This window comes from Pelophylax lessonae (assembly GCF_965119305.1).
Source record: "Pelophylax lessonae genome assembly, chromosome: 1".
In the NCBI taxonomy this organism is placed as follows: Eukaryota; Metazoa; Chordata; class Amphibia; order Anura; family Ranidae; genus Pelophylax; species Pelophylax lessonae.
Genome location: NC_138768.1, coordinates 486881032 through 486887031, shown reverse-complemented (window position 1 = coordinate 486887031; position 6000 = coordinate 486881032).

Sequence of the window (6000 nt, the reverse complement as noted above, 5' to 3'; positions counted from 1 at the left end):
TATATACACACATATATATATAATATATAACGCATGAATTATAATCTAATCAATAATATAATTTTATTATATATATTATATATTAAATAATAAAATAATATTATTGATTCGATTATAATTCACTTGTTTGTGTTTCAAATTTATCACATCGGGGATGTCTACTAGAGTCTTCTTTTGGTCAGGTTTAAGTCAGTAATTACTAAGAATTGTAGGCCTATAATACATAACGCCAAATTTCCATGAAAAGAATTGTACCGCTTTTGGAACAGAATTCCTGACAGAATCATACCGCCAGGGAGGTTAAAAAGCCAGTTTTAGACCAGATTTGTCTAAAACTGGCCATTTGGGCTCCAATGGCCTGAAAAAACTTTTTTGGTCAAAATGACTCTATTTTGGTCTCCAAGTGTCTAAAAAGCCTTTTTTTGTCAAAATAACTGAATTTGGTCACCAAAGGTCTGAAAAATACTTTAGTCAAAATGACTGTATTTTTGTCTTTTAGAGCCTTAAAAAGGCGGTTTTAGACAAGATTTGTCTAAAACCGGCCATTTGGGCTCCAATGGCCTGAAATGAAATTTTCGGTCAAAATTACTCTGTTTTGGTCTCCAAGTGTCTAAAAATCGTTTTTTAGTCAAAATAACTGCATTTGGTCACCAAAGGTCAGAAAATTTTTTTTGTCAAAATGACTATATTTTTGTCTTTTAGAGCCTTAAAAAGCCGGTTTTAGACAAGATTTTAGACATTTGGCTCCAATGGCCTGAAGAAAATGTTTTGGTCAAAAATACTCTATTTTGGTCTCCAAGTGTCTAAAAACCTTTTGTTAGTCAAAATAACGGCATTTGGTCACCAAAGGTCTGAAAAAAAAATTAGTCAAAATTACTGTATTTTTTGTCTTTTACAGCCCTAAAAAGCCGATTTTAGACAAGATTTGTTTAAAACCAGCAATTTGGGCTCCAATGGCCTGAAAATATATTCTCCTCGCTGTAAAGACACTGATTACATGGATCTAGTATGTAGATCCGTTGATCAGTGTCCTTACAGCTAGAGCCACAGCCAATCACAGTAGAAAGCACGCCCCTAGGGACACACACAGCCCCTCCCTCCCAAATAAAGTTAACCCCTTCACTGCCAGTGTATTTTTACAGTAACAGTGCATATGTATAGCACTGATTACTGTAGAAATGTCACTGGTAACCCCAAAAGTGTCAAAAATGTCAGTCAAGGGTCCGATCTGTCCGCCGCAATGTCGCAGTACCGCAAAAAAAATCGCAGATCGCCGCCATTACGCGTTAAAAAAAAAACAAAAATGGCAAAAATCTTTCCCTTTGTTAGTAAACGCGATAACTTTTGCGCAAACCAATCAAAATACGCTTTTTGCGATTTTTTTTACCAAACATAGGTAGGATAAAACAAATTGGCCAAAAATGTTAAAAAATTTTGATTTTTACATTTTTTTTGGGGGAATTTCATATAAAAAAATGTGAAAAATATTGCTATTTTTGCAAAATTGTCGCTATTTTTTTGTTTATAGCGCGTGATCAAAAAATCGCACAGGTGATCAAATACCACCAAAAGAAAGCTCTGTTTGTGGGAAAAAAAGGACGTCAAATTCGTTTAGGTACAGCGTCGCACGACCGCGCAATTGTCCATTAAAGTCACGCAGTGCCGAATCGCAAAATACCCCCTGGTCTTTTAGCAGGAAAATCCTCCGGGGCTTAAGTGGTTAAAAAGCCGGTTTTAGACAAGATTTTAGACATTTGGCTCCAATGGCCTGAACAAAATGTTTTGGTCAAAAATACTCTATTTTGGTCTCCAAGTGTCTAAAAACCTTTTGTTAGTCAAAATAACGGCATTTGGTCACTAAAGGTCTGAAAAAAAATTTAGTCAAAATTACTGTATTTTTTGTTTTTTTACAGCCTTAAAAAGACGGTTTTAGACAAGATTTGTTTAAAACCGGCCATTTGGGCTCCAATGGCCTGAAAAAAATGTTTTGGTCAAAATGACTCTATTTTGGTCTCCAAGTGTCTAAAAACCTTTTGTTAGTCAAAATAACGGCATTTGGTCACCAAAGGTCTGAAAAAAAATTTAGTCAAAATGACTATATTTTTGTCTTTTAGAGCCTTAAAATGCCGGTTTAAGACAAGATTTGTCTAAAACCGGCCATTTGGGCTCCAATGGCTTGAAAATTATTTTTTTAGTTAAAATGACTCTATTTTGGTCTCCAAGTGTCTAAAAAGCCTTTTTAAGTCAAAATAACTGCATTTGGTCACCAAAGGTCTGAAAAAAAACTTAAGTCCAAATGACTATATTTTTTTCTTTGAGAGCCTTAAAAAGCCGGTTCTAGGCACGATTTTAGACATTTGGGCTTAAATGGCCTGAAAGATTTTTTTGGTCAAAATGACTCTATTTTGGTCTCCAAGTGTCTAAAAAGCCTTTTTTAGTCAAAATAACTGCATTTGGTCACCAAAGGTCTGAAAAAAATTAGTCAAAATTACTGCATTTTTGTCTTTTAGAGCCTTAAAAAGCCGGTTTTAGACCAGATTTGTCTAAAACCGGCCATTTGGGCTCCAATGGCCTGAAAATTTTTTTTGGTCAAAATGACTCTATTTTGGTCTCCAAGTGTCTAAAAGGCCTTTTTTTGTCAAAATAACTGAATTTGGTCACCAAAGGTCTGAAAAATACTTTAGTCAAAATGACTGTATTTTTGTCTTTTAGATCCTTAAAAAGCCGGTTTTAGACAAGATTTGTCTAAAACCGGCCATTTGGGCTCCAATGGCCTGAAAAGAAATTTTCGGTCAAAATTACTCTGTTTTGGTCTCCAAGTGTCTAAAAATCGTTTTTTAGTCAAAATAACTGCATTTGGTCACCAAAGGTCAGAAAAAAAATTTAGTCAAAATGACTATATTTTTGTCTTTTAGAGCCTTAAAAAGCCGGTTTTAGACAAGATTTTAGACATTTGGCTCCAATGGCCTGAAAAAAATGTTTTGGTCAAAAATACTCTATTTTGGTCTCCAAGTGTCTAAAAACCTTTTGTTAGTCAAAATAACGGCATTTGGTCACCAAAGGTCTGAAAAAAAAATGAGTCAAAATTACTGTATTTTTTGTCTTTTACAGCCTTAAAAAGCCGGTTTTAGACAAGATTTGTTTAAAACCGGCAATTTGGGCTCCAATGGCCTGAAAAAAATGTTTTGGTCAAAATGACTATTTTGGTCTCCAAGTGTCTAAAAACCTTTTGTTAGTCAAAATAACGGCATTTGGTCACCAAAGGTCTGAAAAAATTAAGTCCAAATGACTATATTTTTTTCTTCGAGAGCCTTAAAAAGCCGGTTTTAGGCACGATTTTAGACATTTGGCTAAAATGGCCTGAAAAAAATGTTTTGGTCAAAAATACTCTATTTTGGTCTCCAAGTGTCTAAAAACCTTTTGTTAGTCAAAATAACGGCATTTGGTCACCAAAGGTCTGAAAAAAATTTAGTCAAAATGACTGTATTTTTTGTCTTTTAGAGCCTTAAAAAGCCGGTTTTAGACAAGAGTTGTCTAAAACCGGCCATTTGGGCTCCAATGGCATGAAAAAATGTTTTTGGTCAATATGACTCCATTTTGGTCTCCAAGTGTCTAAAAAGCCTTTTTTAGTCAAAATAACTGCATTTCGTCACCAAAGGTCTAAAAAAAATTAGTCAAAGTGTCTTTATTTTTGTCTTTTAGAGCCTTAACCACTTGCCGACTGCCGCACGAGTTTTTACGTCGGCAGTAAGCCCCTCACAGGCAAAGTGATGTTGATCTACGTTGCTAGCTTTTGAGGGTCTAGGGAGCGAGCGCCCCCGGAGGCGCGCTCCCGCGTGGTCACGGATCCCCCGCACGTGTGACCGGCAGACCCGATGTTCGCCGGTCACTCGGCGATCGTCACTGCAGAGGGAGAAAGTCAGGCGACTGATGTAAACAAGCCACCTGTCATTCTCCCCTGTGTAAAAACAGTGATCATACGGTTCTACTATGTAGGACCGTTTGATCACTGTTCCTACAGCTCAAGCCACAACCAATCACAGTTAGAATCACGCCCCGAGGGACACACACAGCCCCTCCCTCTCAAAAAAAAGTTAACCCCCTTCACTGCCAGTGTAATTTTACAGTAACAGTGCATATGTATAGCACTGATTACTGTAGAAATGTCACTGGTAACCCCAAAAGTGTCAAAAATGTCAGTCAAGGGTCCGATCTGTCTGCCGCAATTTTGCAGTACCGCAAAAAAAATCGCAGATCGCCGCCATTACGCGTTGAAAAAAAAACTACAAAAACGACAAAAATCTTTCCCTTTGTTAGTAAACGCGATAACTTTTGCGTAAACCAATCAAAATACGCTTTTTTTTACCAAACATATGTAGCATAAAACAAATTGGCCAAAAATGTTAAAAAATTTTGATTTTCACATTTTTTGGGGGAATTTCATATAAAAAAATGTGAAAAATATTGCTATTTTTGCAAAATTGACGCTCTTTTTTTGTTTATAGCGCATGATCAAAAAATCGCACAGGTGATCAAATACCACCAAAAGAAAGCTCTGTTTGTGGGAAAAAAAGGAAGTCAAATTTGTTTAGGTACAGCGTCGCACGACTGCGCAATTGTCCGTTAAAGTCAACGCAGTGCCGAATCGCAAAATAGGCCCTGGTCAGGAAGGGGGTCAAATCTTCCGAGGGTTAAGTGGTTAAATAGCCGGTTTTAGACACGATTTGTCTAAAACCGGCCATTTGAGTTTCAATGGCCTGAAAAAAATGTTTGGTCAAAATGACTCTATTTTGGTCTCCAAGTGTCTAAAAAGCCTTTTTTAGTCAAAATAACTGCATTTGGTCACCAAAGGTCTGAAAAAAATGTAGTCAAAATTACTATATTTTTGTCTTTTAGAGCCTTAAAAAGCCGGTTTTAGACAAGATTTTAGACATTTGGCTCCAATGGCCTGAAAAAAAATGTTTTGGTCAAAATGACTCTATTTTGGTCTCCAAGTGTCTAAAAAGCCTTTTTAGTCAAAATAACTGCATTTGGTCACCAAAGATCTGAAAAAAAATTTAGTCAAATTGACTGTATTTTTGTCTTTTAGTGCCTTGAAAAGCCGGTTTTAGACAAGATTTTAGATTTTTGGGCTCCAATGGCCTGAAAATTTTTTTGTTAAAATGACTCTATTTTGGTCTCCAAGTGTCTAAAAAAGTCTTTTTTAGTATAAATAAATGCATTTGGTCAGCAAAGGTCTGAAAAAATTAGTCAAAATTAATGTTTTTTTGTCTTTTAGTGTCTTAAAAAGCCGGTTTTAGACCAGATTTGTCTAAAACCGGCCATTTGGGCTCCAATGGCCTGAAAAAAACTTTTTGGTCAAAATGACTCTATTTTGGTCTCCAAGTGTCTAAAAAGCCTTTTTTAGTCAAAATAACTGCATTTGGTCACCAAAGGTCTGAAAAATACTTTAGTCAAAATGACTATATTTTTGTCTTTTAAAGCCTTAAAAAGCCGGTTTTAGACAAGATTTTAGACATTTGGCTCCAATGGCCTGAAAAAAATGTTTTGGTCAAAAAAACTCTATTTTGGTCTCCAAGTGTCTAAAAAATCTTTTGTTAGTCAAAATAACGGCATTTGGTCACCAAAGGTCTGAAAAAAATTTAGTCAAAATTACTGTATTTTTTGTCTTTTACAGCCTTAAAAAGCCGGTTTTAGACAAGATTTGTTTAAAACCGGCCATTTGGGCTCGATTGGCCTGAAAAAAATGTTTTGGTCAAAATGACTCTATTTTGGTCTCCAAGTGTCTAAAGACCTTTCGTTAGTCAAAATAACGGCATTTGGTCACCAAAGGTCTGAAAAAAAATTAGTCAAAATTACTGTATTTTTGTCTTTTAGAGCCTTAAAAAGCCGGTTTAAGACAAGATTTGTCTAAAACCAGCCATTTTGGGCTCCAATGGCCTGAAAATAATTTTTTAGTTAAAATGACTGTATTTTGGTCTCCAAGTGTCTAAAAAGGCT